The sequence below is a fragment of the Monodon monoceros genome, unplaced genomic scaffold (genome assembly GCF_005190385.1).
Source record: "Monodon monoceros isolate NGI ecotype Baffin Bay Population unplaced genomic scaffold, NGI_Narwhal_1 Super_Scaffold_18, whole genome shotgun sequence".
Classification (NCBI taxonomy): Eukaryota; Metazoa; Chordata; class Mammalia; order Artiodactyla; family Monodontidae; genus Monodon; species Monodon monoceros.
The window spans coordinates 138,397,324-138,413,666 of NW_021703774.1; the positions used below are offsets into that span (position 1 = coordinate 138,397,324).

General features: G+C 36.7%; 1 protein-coding gene across 2 annotated transcripts in view; it reads left to right on the plus strand.

Moving 5' to 3' along the window:
• Positions 1 to 16,343, plus strand: part of EPS15 (epidermal growth factor receptor pathway substrate 15) — a 161,142-nt gene that overhangs the window by 16,668 nt on the left and 128,131 nt on the right. The window contains exon 2 of one of the 2 annotated variants that reach the window (XM_029227724.1): positions 11,922 to 12,062. The exons of the other annotated variant lie outside the window; for it this stretch is intronic. The gene's annotated coding sequence lies outside the window, so the exon portion shown is untranslated. The remainder of the gene's footprint in view (positions 1 to 11,921; positions 12,063 to 16,343) is intronic. 2 annotated transcript variants of the gene reach the window in all.

Here is a 16,343-nt window from a genome sequence, read left to right on the forward strand (position 1 = left end):
GTGTGTGTGTGTGTGTGTGTGTGTGTGTGTGTGTGTGTGTGTGTGTGTATTTATTTATTTATTTATTTTTATTATTTTTTTTGCGGTACGCGGGCCTCTCACTGTTGTGGCCTCTCCCGCCATGGAGCACAGGCTCCGGGCGCACAGGCCCAGCAGCCATGGCCCACGGGCCCAGCCGCTCTGCGGCACGCGGGATCCCCCCGGACCGGGGCACGAACCTGTGTCCCCTGCATCAGCAGGCAGACTCTCAACCACTGTGCCACCAGGGAAGCCCTTGTTTATTTATTTTTTCAGTGCTTTGAAGGTGCCTAGTTCAGCCATTGATTGTTTAGGAAATCTAGTATTATTTGAAAGGGGTTTAATTCACATTTTGGTTATGTAGCTCAGGGTTTCTTGAGAGTGGTCCTGTACTATCAGTGTCACCTGAGAACTTCTTAGAAATGTAAATTCTTAGACCTCAGCCCAGTCCTATTCAGAATCAGAATCAGAAGTGCAAGGGATGACGAATTACTTAGCTTTTTGCATGGTAAATGTGGTTCATATTTTAAAAAACTAATAATGCTACTAATGAGTAATACATATAGGGTTTTAAATATATGAAGCATGTAATATTCACAAAGACTGCTTATAGTAGGTATTCCCTCCCTCCTTCCCTTTCTTCCATGGAAACAACCCAGAGAGGTTGTCAGTTTCCTATGTTTTGGGGCAGTGGTTAAAAGAGTGAGCTCTGGCATTGTTCTGCATGGCTTGAAATTCTAGTTCTGCCGTTTGCTAGCTGTGTGAATTTGGGCAAGTCATTTAATCTCTTTGTGTTTAAGAGTCTTCATATGTAAGGTGTAAGAGTGTCCATAGAATTGTGAAAGTTAGATGAGATAATACAAGTGCTGAGAATAGTGCCTGGTCCATAGTAAGTCCTTAATAAATATAAATATTTGCAATTACAATTATTATTGGTTAAGAGCACCCAGCCATGGTCCATTTGTCATAACTTTCTGCTATATGTTTCTTGCTGTACCTGAAATTCATTCCTTTCCTTTGCTTCAGTCATTTGACAAATACTCAGTACCTACTATCTGCAAAGCACTGGTGTCCGTATTATGACATTACATAGTGAGCAAGACAAGTCACTGGCCCCATGGGTTAATGTTTCTAGTCAGGGAGACCAATAGAAACAAATAGATAATAAATATGTCAGATAGTGATAAGAGCTAGGAAGAACAATAGAGCAGGATTAGGGAAGAGAGTGCCATAAGGTGGCACTTTAGATAGGGTGGTCAGAAAGGCCTCTCTGAGGACGTTATATTTGATCAGAGATGTGAATGAAATAAGAAGTGAGACATATGAATGAATATCTGTGGGGATGTTCCAGGTAGAGGGAACAGCAAGTACAAGAGCCTTGAGATAGGAGTGCTCTTTGCAGTTGCTTGACTGGTTCCTTTATGGTTTAGCTTAGGTGTCACTTGTAAGTGACTTCCTCAGCTTTTTCTTAGTTTGTTATGAAGTAATTCAGACATGACTTTTCTTCATATGTCTCCCTTAGGTGTCACTGATGCCATAGCAACTGTGTTTGCTCCCTCTTGATGTACTTATTACAATGAATTGTTACTGTCTTTTTTTCCCGCTGGACTGAGTTCTCAATGTCAGGGATGATGGTTTCTTATTGATACTAATTTTATTATTCCCAGTATCTAGGCATATAGATGTACAATAGATGTCTAAGTGAATGAGTAATGAATGAACAACAAGTTTCTTGCCTCCTTATTTCCTCAGTATATTTCTCTCTGTACTTGTTTCTGCCTGGTAATAATGATAGTAAGTACAATTTATTTGAACACTTTTTTGTTTGTCTGGCAGTCAGCTTTTAGTGCATCAAATACATGTTTGTATTTAGCCATTGTGCTATAATTTCTCTTTTTTTTCCTCTATCTTAAGACTAAGGTCCAGGAGGGCAAAGAAGTTGTTCTGTTTGTTCATCTCTGTATCAGAAGCGTCTAGTATAGTAACATATCAGCAGTTGTTTGAATGAGTGATATATGCTAATACATTGAGTCTTCTACTGAATCACGTAGACTATGTAGCATAAACCATATTTGTATAATAGTCCAGTAGACCCTGAACTAGGAGCTTTAAGCAAAATAGATCATATTAGATATTCTTAACCCTCCTAACTGCTTTCCCTCAGCAGCACCAATGTTCATGTAAGTGCTCCAAATAGAGTTACATTTTCTCAACTAGAAATTGAGACATATGGTCCAATAATTATACAGAATACTTGAAATTCAGACTGGATGAGTATTTTTTTAAATGTATCTTTCTTGGAGTATAATTGCTTTACAATGTTGTGTTACTTTCTGCTGTACAAAAAAGTGAATCAGCTATATGCATACATATATCCCCATATTCCCTCACTCTTTAGCCTCCCTCCCACCCTCCCTATCCCACCCCTCTAGGAGGTCACAAAGCACCGAGCTGATCTCCCTGTGCCATGCAGCTGCTTCCCACGAGCTATCTGTTTTACGTTTGGTAGTGTATATATGTCAGTGCTCCTCTCTCACTACGTCCCAGCTTACCCTTCCCCCTCCCCGTGTCCTCAAGTCCATTCTCTACGTCTGCATCTTTATTCCTGCCCTACCACTAGGTTCATCAGTAGCATTTTTCTAGATTCCATATATATGTGTTAGCATACAGTATTTGTTTTTCTCTTTCTGACTTACTTCACTCTGTATGACAGACTCTAGGTCCATCCACTTCACTACAAATAACTCAATTTCGTTCCTTTTCATGGCTGAGTAATATTCCATCGTATATATGTGCCACATCTTCTTTATCCATTCATCTGTCAGTGGACATTTAGGTTGTTTCCATGTCCTGGCTATTGTAGATTGTGCTGCAGTGAACATTGTGGTACATGTCTCTTTTTAAATTATGGTTTTCTCAGGGTACATGCCCAGTAGTGGGATTGCTGGGTCATATGGTAGTTCTATTTTTAGTTTTTTTAAAGAATCTCCATACTGTTCTCCATAGTGGCTGTATCAATTTACATTCCCACCAACAGTGCAGGAGGGTTCCCTTTTCTCCACACCCTCTCCAGCATTTATTGTTTCTAGATTTTTTGATGATGGCCATGATACCTCAGTGTGGTTTTGATTTGCATTTCTCTAATGATTAGTGATGTTGAGCATCTTTTCAAGTGTTGGTTGGCCATATGTATGTCTTCTTTGGAGAAATGTCTATTTAGGTCTTCTGCCCATTTTTGGATTGGGTTGTTTGTTTTTTTGATGTTGAGCTGCATGAGCTGCTTGTATATTTTGGAGATTAATCCTTTGTCAGTTGCTTTGTTTGCAAATATTTTCTCCCATTCTGAGGGTTGTCTTTTCATCTAGTTTATGGTTTTCTTTGTTGTGTAAAAGGTTTTAAGTTTCATTAGGTCCCATTTGTTTATTTTTGTTTTTATTTCCATTTCTCTAGGAGGTGGGTCAAAAAGGATCTTGCTGTGATTTATGTCATAGAGTGTTCTGCCTGTTTTCCTCTAAGAGTTTTATAGTGTCTGGCCTTACATTTAGGTCTTTAACAGACTGGATGAGTATTATCTCCGTACGCATGTGCTAAAATTATCCCTTCTTCCAATTCCACTGTAGAAATTCTTGTTCCTACTATCTTTCAGATAGACGTTAAGCAATTGCAGATTCTGGTCGAGGTAATTCTCTACGGAGTCTGCATGAATGATTAGTAGACAACCCCCAGAGCAGTATTTAAAAGAGGAGTTTGCTAAGTAGGCCAAATAACAGATTGGTGGAATGTGTATAGGTGAAGGTAACACACTGCTAGTATTTTACTAAACTATGGATTGAAACGCAGATCTTTTCACATTATGTTATAGGTAAGCTGACAGTATTTTTCAGTCAAAGGTTCAATTTGGCTGAAAAAAAATGCTTTGTATTTGCTGACTTTTCAGTTTATTTCCAGGAAAAGACAATGAAACACTTGCAAAGATGGTTCATCATATGAAAGTCGGTCAATACACCACTTTAATAGAATGAAGGAAAACATTGTGATTATCTTGATGCAGAAAATGCATTGACAAAATTCAGCACCCTTTCATGATTAAAGTATTCAGTTAACTAGAAATAGAAGGGAACTTCCTCAACATGATAAAGTTCATGTATGAAAAACCCACAGCTAGCATCATACTGAACGGTGAAAGATTAAAAGCTTTTCCCCTATGATCAGGAGCAAGATGAGGATGCCTGCTTTTTCCACTTCTTTTCAACATAGTAGAGGAAGTTCTAGCCAGAGCAGTTAGGCAAGAAAAAGAAACAAAAGGCATTCAAATTAGAAAGGGAGAAGTAAAATTATTTGTTTGTCAATAACATGATTAAAAAAAATTATTGTGGTAAATAACATGAGATCTACCCCCTTAACAAAATTTTAAGTGTATAGTACAGTGTTGTTAACTATAACCGCAGTGTTGTATAGCAGATCTCTGGAACATGGGTTCTTTGATAACCCAATATTAATTCTTTTGGATAAACACCAAGTAGTGGGATTGATGGATCATATGGCAGTTTTATTTTTAATTTTTTGAGGAGCCTCCATACTGTTATGTTTTTTTATATGAAGAAAATCTTAAAGATTCCACAAACACACTTTTAGATCTGACAAACAAACTTAGCAAAGTTGCAGAATACAAAATCAACACATAGCCGTATTTTTATACACTAGAAGTAAACAATTCAGAAAGGAAATTAAGAAAACAATTCCATTTATAGTACCATCAAAAAGAATAAAATACTTAAGAATAAATTTAACCAAGGAGGGAGAAAGGCTTGTACAATGAAAACTGCAAAACATTGTTTTGACTTAATGTTTAATTAAGAGGGAAAATGGTGGGTAAATGTGTGCAGTAGTGATACTACAGGGAAAATGGTGGATAAATGTATGCAATTGTGGGTTAATAATAAAAAATTATTCTATTAAATTATCTTTATTTTGATATTAAGTTGTGTTAAATAGAAGGTGGCCCTTACAACTAAAGGTGTTTTAGAATTGGAAAATATGGTAATACCTCTCTGTTATGGAGGTTCAGATGATACAATGCATATGAAAGATGCTAGTAAAATGATGGTAAAGGTAAAAACATTGATAATAAAGGCAACAAACCTAAGAATTAAGAGCAAAAGTCCTGCAATCAGACTTCTTGGATTTGAATGCTGGTGCCAACTCTTAAATAGGTATGGGAATTTGAGTGAGCTACTCAACTTATTGATGTCTCATTTTCCTCATCTGTAAAATGGATATAATAGTATGTGCCTTGTCAGGATAAATGGACTCAATGGGTAAAGTGGTTAAGACTAGTACCTGGTGTATAGGAAATGCTCAAAAAGGATTCAATATATGTTATTTACTATGAAGCTGTAAAATGATGACGTTTATGTATATATGATTTTAAAATGTAGTGTATTTAAGTTCATAATTTATAATTTAACTTGCCTTTTTTAAAAGCAACATTTCATTACTGATTCTTTTGTGTCTCTTGGAACTCCATTAACTGTGAAAATTTTCTTTGTCTCATTTGTGCAAAGCTTATATTTTTTCCCTATCTAATCTACTCTTCATTTGTCTGTATTAAATTTCAGCATGCTTGTTTACCTTCAGCTAGCACAGGTCAACTTAACTAATCATATTATTAGTTCTGGCCTATTAATCATCCCGCTCAATTTGGTGTCAACAGTAATCTCTGAGGGTTTGCCCTCTCATATTATGTAAGTTATTACATTGATGAAAATTCTTTTTACCAAATTCTTTTCTGTTTTGGAAGGGAGAAATGGAACAACTAATAAACATGGAAAAAAATGTTTTCTCAGTTCATTTTAAGAAATTGATTTTTTTAGGAAATGGTGTTTACTTCAAATTATACTTGAGATAAAAAAGGTTGTGTGGATATATTTTTGAAAATGTTAGGTCTATAATATGAAAAGAATTGAAATAGCAAACATTTCTGTTGGTTTATATTCTTTGGTTGGGTCTATATGGCTCCAAGTACCAGTCAAGAAGTATAAAACTCACTTTATCAGCCAGTTTTATTCATTCTTACGTCAGAACTTTTTCGTGCAAGTAATAGGAAATGGCAGTTCTAACTGTCTTAAGTGGAAAGGAAGTATGTTAGTTTATGTAATCGATAGGTCCAGGAGTATAGCTGGCTTCAGATCTGTTAGCATCACAGTGATACCACTACTCAGTTTTTCCTTCATATCTTGTCTCCAGTCTCAGGTAGGCTTTCCCATTATAGCAGTAAAATGAGCACTAAAACTTCAGGTTTGTATACTTTATAACTCCAAATCTGTTGGAAAAGAGAGCCTCTTTTCTGGTAGCTCCCACAAAAGAACTGTGATTTTCTCTGATTAGACTCAAGTCACATTTCTACTTGGAATAGTTGTTATGGAAAGTGGGTTGAAGAGTAGGTTTGGGGCTTCCCTGGTGGCGTAGTGGTTGAGAGTCCGCCTGCCGATGCAGGGGACACGGGTTCGTGCCCTGGTCCGGGAAGATCCCACATGCCATGGCGCGGCTGGGTCCGTGAGCCATGGCCGCTGAGCCTGCGCGTCCAGAGCCTGTGCTCCACAATGGGAGAGGCCACAACAGTGAGAGGCCCACGTACCGCAAAAAAAAAAAAGTAGGTTTGGCAGAAAAATTTGAGGTTACTGACTGTTACGGGTTGAATTATGTCCCCCCTCCCCCAATTTATATGTTGAAGTCCTAACCTCCTAGTACCTCAGAATGTGACTTTATTTGGAAATACAGTTGTTATAGATATAATTAGTTAAGATGAGGTCATACTGGAGCAGGGTGGGCTGCTAATCCAAAATCACTGATGTCTACATCAAAAGGAGAAATTTGGACACAGACACACACACAGGGAGAATGTCATGTGGAGATTGGAGTTAAGCTGTCACATGCCAAGGAACTACCAGAAATAGGAGAGAAGACTGGAGCAGATCCTTCCCTAGTACCTTCAGAGGGAGCTTGGCCCTGCCAGCATCTTGTTTTTGGACTTCTGGCCTCCAGACCGTGAGACAATAAATTTCTGTTCTCCAGAGCCACTGTTTGTGGTACCTTTTTATGGTAGCCCTAGCAAACTAACACAGTGATCACAAATTTATGGTTAAACCAGTGTGTCCTGTTGAGTGACATTTTTAGCGGCAGCCTTAAAGAAGGAGGATAGTTGGGTTCATCCAGGTTTGGAGTTTTGCTATCCTGGTGTGTTCTAAAAGAGGAACAAGGGAATTTAGGTTAATGACAAGAGGCTTATTGATATGATGCCCCATAAAATATAAACTGAATGATGAGAAAAGTAAAGCAAAGAGACGGTCCGCTCTGATGGATCACAGTCGAAATAAAAGGCTCCATGGATAAGAGACCTTATAAAGGTCAAGGGATGATAACTTGAAAGAGGTTATAGTTGGAGAACAAGATGCTTGAAATAGTGCTTTGAGATATAGAGCAGTTTTGGATAACGGTAAAAGGGCCAGGAGTGATGTTACTATGAGAGTAGCAGGATGACTGGGCCATAATATATCCACGTTGGTGGTACATTGTATAACTCTGTTTTGGAGAGACCACTGGTGTTACGGACGTCAAGGAAGTAAGTAGCCAGGTTGTTGGATGGGTTGTCCAAATCCGTGGTGAAGTCATTCAGTTTGATGGAGGTTTAGGGTGGAGAGGAGGACAATGAGACATGTGCCAAAGCCTTAGATGAGTGAAGTAGAGAGACCAGGAGGTTAAAATATAACAGTGATAAGGAAAGGGAGACAGTAATTTTGCTGAAAAGAGAAGAGCCTCAAAAGAGTAGAGCTTTATTTTTTCTTTGTTTTTAAAACAGATAATATGAACAAGCTGTACAGGTGAGCAAAGAGGGTTTTAATCCCATTTCTAGAACCTGAGATAGGCAGGAGGTTAAAACTGGACAGCAACCATTTGAGAGGGCTTCAAGGGAGGTGAGAGATTATTTCATTTAGAGCAGGGGGTTGGAGGTAACATTCTGAGAAAAGACTGTCAGGCTTTCTCTTCAGGAGAGGACCAGCTGTTATTTCACGTAGGGAGGTGGAGGGATCATTCTCAGAAGAGGTTGAGGAAAAAGGGACTTGCTTACTTCTGTGCTAGACTGGTAAAGCCCTTGAGAGCAAGGAATGTATAATTCATCACTGTGCCTGTCTCAATCTTTGCAAGTAATAGGTTGTCAATAAATGTTGAATCAATTAATTTATACTCCCAGCAATATTTGAGAATTTACTGTAAGAAGGAATTTCACTAATGATCATTTATTCAACTCATATTTTTTGAGGGCTGTAGGTATTGCAGATTTGGTGGTGAGCAAGATAGATGTGATTTTCTGCTCTCATGGAACAAATATTATAGTGAGGGCAACAACAACAAGAAAGCAAACAGACAAAATGAAAACAAGTTGTAACAGGTCTCTGAAGGAAACAAGCAAGGCTGAAGTAGAAAATTTAAAAAACGGCCTGCTTTATGATGATCCAGAAAAGTCTCTGAGTGGGTAACATTTAAGCTGAGTCCTAAAGAAAATGAAGACACCACCTGTGCTTTTCAGGAACAGAGAATGACATGTGAAAAGACTGAATTGGGACAGAGCTCTTTTAGAAGAACTGAAATATCACAGTGAAGTTAGTGACCTTAAGTGAGTCTGGAGAGGCGAGCAGAGGCTGGATAATGCAGGGACTCAAAGCCACATCAAGGAGTTTGGATTTAATTTTTTGTCAAATGAGAAGCCATTGGGGGGTTTAATCAGAAGAATGTTATATTCTTATTTATATTTACATATACTCTGCAATCTGTATGGAGAGAATAGAGAGAAAAGAATAAAAGCAGAGAGGATGGATTAAAGGTTTTAATAGTCAAGATGAGATATGAACTACGATGTGGAGAGAGGTGGATGAGTTCAACATGTTTTGGAATTAGAGTTGATAGCATTTGCATATGATAGATTGAAAATTGAGAATGAGGGATATGCTGACTCTTAGGTATTTGGCTTGTGTACCTACATAGTTGGTGGTGGGAGAGGAATAGATTTTTGGAGGAAAAAAAAAACAAGTTCTGTTAGATGTTTGGGAGACATCCAAGTGGAGATGTAAAGTAGATAGTATGTAAGTTGAGAGTTCAGAGAAGAGGTCAGAACTAAAGATAGCAATTGATATTCATCAACATAAGTGTAGTATTTGAACCATGGGAATTGATGTGATCGTCTGGTTGCCCAGATGTGTAGAAAAAGGACATGAGAGATGAGGTTGTGAATGTCCTTTGTAAAAAGTAGGGACTTCCCCGGTGGTCCAGTGGGTAAGACTCCAAGCTCCCAATGCAGGGGGCCTGGGTTCAATCCCTGGTTGGGGAACCAGATCCCGTATGCATGCTGCAACTAAGAGTTCGCATGCCACAACTAGGATCCCACCTGCCGCAGCTAAGACCCAGTGCAGCCAAAAATAAATTAAAAATAAATATTAAAAAAAGATAAAGTGCTGTAAAATGCAGGAAGTGGTTATTTTGTTTCACTTGTTCCTTATTTGAATTTTTTTAAATCCACATTATTCATGCTTAAAAATAATGCTTCTCCCAGTGATTTCTGTTTATTTTGGGCTGGCTAGAATGACTTAGGACTCACTGTCTTCTGATGAGAGACCAAAACTAGTCTTTGTATTCATTCTTTGACACTTTGCCACCCAGATTTTTGGTCAGGTTGAATTGGATTTAACAAAAGCTAGTCCATTGTTGCTTTGAGTTGCTGGTATGGTCTCTTTACACTCATTGTTTTTCAGTAGTATACAGCTGTATTGTCATTTGAAATTCTTCTGTCTACTTAAAGTCCCTTTAATCTTTCAATTCTGATAATCTCCAGAGCAAATGTATTCTTGTATTCAGAGTTTGAAAGCTTTCTTTAGAATACTGTTCTTAGAGTGTTCCTAGGTCTTTGCCTGCTAATTGTGTTATCAATTTATAAGGGTTTGTTATGGAACAAGCATGAGGTGTTAGCATGTTTGCAGAATGGAGCATTGCAACTTTTACTAGAATATAAGCTGTTTAGAGGGCAGGAGCCCTGTATGATTTTTGTAACCCCAGATATCTGAGCCTATTGTTCTATACTTAGAAGGCATCCAGTACATGATTATTAAATTATTAAATGAGTTAGGATTTATACTGAGCTTAGGGTTTATACTGTTCATTCTCTAAGGGAACTGCTCAGATGGCTGCTTGTGTTTTCTTGGGCTCCTCCCCACCAGCTCTAACAGTGAGGACTGATCAGATGACTTGCTTTTCTCTACCCTCTATACCCAGCTCCTTTTTAAAGTTTCTTTATTACTGACTTGCTCTTGACTCTCCAGACAGCTTCTGATTGCTATTTCCTTTGTCAGTTTGGATTGCTGTCGATCACTGTCGCTCCTCTTTATTTTTTCATTCTTGTCTTTTCCTTTTACTGTTTGTTTCTGCCCTGTTTTCCTTTGTATTGTGAAATACACAAGTCTTTTTTAGACATCACAATCCTGTCGTCGGAAGGTTTTAGTCTCCTTCCCTGCAAGCCGGTCACATGATGTAAACATACATGTGTCAAAGCACAGGCTCTGCTGGTTGTATTCAGTTGGAACTCTGGTCGTAGGAGTTGCTGTTCCATTATTGGCAGGGTGGTTGGGGTGGTGGTGGAGGAACTGAAAGGATGTAGGGCTAGTTCCCCTTCTAGTTCCTCAGATCTCTTGAAAATGAAGTATTAGAAGGCTGAGTTCTAAAGAGCTGAAGTTTTCTGTGTGAATATGTCAAATATACTTGCATGGCAAATTACCCAGAAAATTGTGTGCTTTATAACGCTTATTTATTTTTATGTTCACTAGTACTGAGTTGTTAATCATTTCTTAAATTTTTAGAGAGACTAAAACTAAAAAGATTTTGAGTGGTTTATTTGAAAGAATAAAATCTATTCCTTTGTCTCCTTTTCACTACCTAGACTTCTATATCTGTTTGCCTTTATACACAGTATTCTTTTTGTCTGGATTGCCACCTTCTCTCTGCTTCATCATGGTCTTCGACACCGCCTTTTCGTGGGAAGTTGCAAAAAGTAGTACAGAGAGGTCCCATATACCCTTCATCCAGTTGTCCCTAATTGTTGTAACACCTCATATTCTTATAGTACAAGAGCAAAATCAGGAAATTGACATTGGCACAATTCACACACTTTATTCAAATGTCATCAGATTTATAGATACTTATTTGTGTGTATATGTGTTGTTCTGTGCATATGCAGTGTTTTCATGTGTGGATTCATGTAGCTATAACCATAATTAAGATAACTGTTCCATCCCAAAGATCCTTCATGCTACTCCTTTATATTCATACTCACTCCCCTCTTTATTTATTTATTCTTTGGTTATTCTCTGTATCACAGGACCTTGTGATTAACTGAGAAAAAGATTGGCATTTTGTTTTAGAGGATGTCTGTCTATTTTTACCTTTTCCACATTGTACTATAACCATTTACAATAATCCTGATACTATTTAAAGTTTCAGTTCATTTTGTGCACTATAGAATCATAGACTCTCAAAGTCATATAATCCAGCACCTCCTCCCACCACATAACCCCTGCTAACATGAAGCTAAAAGTTTCATGTGAAGCAACTCTTGGTACTTGTTTATTAACCTGTGAATTTCCCTAATAACCAGGACCTCTTCTTTCTCCGCCCCCCCTCACTACCTGGTATACTTTGGTGTTAGATTATCTATGTGTTAACTTTTGCTAGATTATGCTGCACTAAGAAACAACCCAAAATATGAGTAGCTTATAATAACAAAGGTTTGTTTATTGCTCACATTATAGGTTCCCTAGTAATCAGCTATGGTTCTACTCCACGATTCTTTTTCATTTCAGGATCCAGGCCGAAGGAGCACCCCCTATTTGTGACTTATTGTTCTCTTGGCAGAGAGAAAAGAGCAAGAGCTGGTGGAAACACACAATAGCTCTTAAAGCTTCTACTTGGAACTGGAACGTTCTCATATTTCATTGGCCAAAGTAAGTCACATGGCCAAGCCAACAGTAGGGTATCCACAGAGAGGCACTACAAGTCGCATGGCAACAGGCAGGACTGTTAATACTCTTGTAAGAGGAGAATAAATGATTGAGGATTATAATACAACCTATGAGACCTTAGGATGGTATAACTTTTTTTCTTAGTAAAAAAAATTTTTTTCTGCCCTGGGGCAGGCATGTAGCATCTTAGTTCCCCGACCAGGGATTGAACCCTCACCTTGTGTTGGAAGCACAAGAGTCTTAACCACTAGACCACCAGGGAAGTCTCCTTAGTAAAATTTGTTATACTTGATTTTTTCTTAATAAAAATAGCAGCCCCACCCTTTTCTTTTCTTGCTTTTTTTTTTTTTTTTTTTTGGTTTTCACTGCATTAGTTAGGATCACAGTGGCTTATACGAGAGAATTTATCTCTCTCAAGTATCTGTCCAAGTAAGATAAGTGGTATAGGGCTGATATGGCAGCTTCATGATAGTGTCAGAGACTTAATCCCTTTTCTCTATTGCTCTTTTATTCTCAACCATGTTTGCCATCTCTCAGTCTGGGTAGCTGCTCCATGTTTCACCACCAAATCTGCCTTCTGGACAGCTGGAAGAAGGACCGTGAGGTAGAACGCGTTCTCCTTCCCTGTAGGTGCACAACCTGGGAGTTGGGCACATTATTTCCTTTCACATTTCATTGAGGGGAACTGGGATTGCAAGAGAGGATGAGAAATATAGCTTTAGGTAGATGTCCAACATGTTTGAATAAGATTTAGGGGTATTATTACTAAAGAAAGAAGAGAGTAAAGGATATTAGGGAACAATTAGCCATCTCTCTTTAATTCAGTTAATTTAACTCATACGAAACCTATGAAGAATAGGTGTTGTTAGCACTTTACAGATAAGGATGCAGGCTTTGCAAAGAGGTGAAATAAGTTGTTCAAGATCATACACCTAAGAAGTAGTGGAATGGGCTTTGAATTTAGGCCTGATACCAAAATGTGAGTGTTTTTTTTTTTTACAAAACTATATTGGCATTCCAACATCTCTTATTTTCAAGCACCTAACATTTTTTTCAGAGTAGTAATAAATAGCTATTGACTCTTTAGAAGGAATTCTTCTTACATTTATGAATATTTTACTTTATGACAACTGATAGGTGTTTATGATCTAGCCAATGAATAAATAATTGCTTTAAATTATAATAGTGTTAGAATTTTTAAAAGTCAGATTTTGATTTTGATAACTTTAGTTTAAAAGTTTTCCTTTAGAAATTAATTTAGTTACTAAAAATTTATATGTAACTTTGCATACTGATGTCAGTATTTTGGATTTTTACATTTTTCCCCAAACTGAAAAGAAAATAGCTTTATTGTTTATTCTAATTATAAAAGTAGGAAGTGCTTATTATAAAAAAAGTTTTCAGAGAACACAGAGTAGTATAAAGAAGAATGTAAAAATCATTTATAATTCCATTATACAGAGATAATTACTGTTATCATTTTAGCTATGCCTCTCAAAATTTTTCTCTGTGCATTCATTATGTGTGTTGTGAACGTGTGATGTTTTTTAATCTAAAATGATCATATTTCAGTTAGAAAAAAAAAAAGCCAATTTTACCAAGATACACCAAACACACTCTCTTTGATCATCTTACTTGAAGAGTAAATTGGCAATTTGGATGGCTTTTTCCATTCTCACTTAGCTGTATCGTATTAGTATAGTTAATTAGCACAGGCTGTACTTACTTAGTCACTTAGTGAGCTAATGCCTTCTCAAATGTATTTATGTAGTAACCAGTGAGTCTATAATGTGATGATTAATAAGGTACAGTTTGGAGTTCAGAATTTTTTTCTGGGTACTAAAAATTCAACTGAATTGTCTTTAAATAACTCTTTGTTACTGATGGAATGTATTTCATTTGCTTTCTCTAGCAAAGTATTTATACCCTTTTCTGGGAGTAGGGTGAATATGTAAGTTTTTATTCAAACTGGGACATGTTTGAGAATGAAAGGGACATTACAAATATTTAAAGTTTTATATGTTTTTTGACTTTTTTTTTTTGGCCATCAAAATGGTTTTATTACATTGGTAGATCAGTAAAATAGTTCTGTTTTCAAAAATAAAATTTTATAAAATATTTGTTCTATAGTACAACAAAATAAAGTCTTTACGTTGATTATGAGAATATTTAAAAACAAAAGCAGAATAGTTATTCTGGGTACTAGTCATATTTTTTGTCAGCTTCTTAGACATATCTGTCTATAATATTGTGTCAGTAATACTTTTCTGAACAATGTCATTTTCCAATGTAGTTTAACTAGTTTTAATTTTTTTCATAAAATTATCTGCATCATTTTTCAAAGTTACATTTTATGGTGTGTAGTTGTTAACCCTTACAGTTGACTCGTCTCTGTAACCATTGCTATATATATATATATTTTGGCCATGCTGCTTGGCTTGTGGGATCTTAGTTTCCCGACCAGGGACTGAACCCGGGCCTACGGCAGTGAAAGCACCAAGTCCTAACCACTGGACCACCAGGAAATTCCCAGCAGTGCTATCTTTAATTGCTAACATACTCTATATGTTGTGAACTACTTGGCTACCTCAGCAACAATTTTGCTAAATGGAGAATATTGTTAATTCTAATTTTTTTCTTATTGAAAACTGTAAATTTATCAGCCCCAGTATTTTCACAGGCATTGTCTTTTTGCCTCTATTAAAGGTACTCTTTGACAAATTTTTAATAAGACAAATCTTGTCATATAATTTGTCCCTATTTATGATTATTTGACATGTTCCACTAAATTTAGTTGCTGTGAAATCATAGGGTCTCTGTAATTTCATGTCATTCCAGTACAGAATATACATTTATCCAGTTAAAGATAGGAAGACTTTTGATGGAACTTCTAGAATTCATTACAAAGTATAATGATAGAATTTCAAAATTAAATCTTATATTCTGTTTGAACTCTCATCATTTAATTTGTTTAGTACTTCCCTTGCTTTTGAGGGATATGTTTCAATGTCTTGGCAAACTTTCTTTCTAATAATTGATATTTTCTAAAAGCTTCAATAGCTGAAGGTTTTTGTTTTGGATTTTTATTCATTAACTTTAATCTTTGATTAAAAATTTCACACTGATTTTGAACAATATGCAACCAGTCATTAGAGGACTTGTTTTCAAAAAGATTCAATACTGAGACACTTAGGTTGGATCTATAAAGTCAGTCTTTCAAAGATTCCAGCCTTTAAAATCTGATGACAGGTTGCAAGTAGGGAACACATATTGCCATGTTTAAGTATTTTTTTTGTTTTCAATATCATTTTTATACTTAAAATTTAAACCAGGGATATGTGAAAACATTTGTAAATTTTGGCATTTGCAGCTAACTCATTAACAGTGATGCCACTATAGCTCTATGATAAATAGAAGTAGCCTTAAAATTTTTATGCAAATTGTCTGTCTATCCATTTTCTAGAGAAATGAAAATTTAGTACTTAATTTTGTATTAAACATATAATTTCTTCCCTTTAGCTCATTGCTCCTGAAAGGGTTTACTGGATTAAAAAAAGAAAAAAAGATTGTCAAACAAAATAAATAAACAGTTGTAGAATTATACCATGAAATAAATGACAAAACCACCTCGAGTTTTTAGACTGTTGACTCCTCACACATACTTCATTTGTGCCTAACCTGTAATTTCTCACTTACTTGGCCGGCTAGTGGCCTGATGGATCTTGCAGGTCATTGCACATGTCACTGTACTGACTGGCACATCAGTCAGTAGCACCAGGAGCCAGCAGAAGCACCAGTGTAAAATATTTCTTGCACAGTCTTGAACGGATGTAAGGAGTTACCTGTCCATGGTTGCTTGTGTCTGAGGATACTTTTCACTGAGTCTTTTGCATGGTGTCCTTGAAAAGGTTTTAGTTATGTTTTATCTGTAAAGAGTCAGGAAAAAAGTGGAATTATCGTTAGTCCTCTTTACAATTTCATCACTTGTTCAGTGGTTAGAGCACTTAGACACTACTAGCTTGGCCAGAAGTTAGATGTACATAGTAGAGGTGTACTGAATTCATCCTGGTTTATTTTAGTATAGTGATTAATAAAAAATAGTTCATTTAAGAAAGTGAGAAATCTGAGACAAGTGGTAAACTGGATGGGATGCTGAGACAACAGATTGTACTGTCCTGAGCAAACCAGGGCATATGGGAAACAGCATGGTAATGTGAAAGAGGATGGAGCTTAGAGTGAGACAGTCCTGCATTTAAGTCCAGT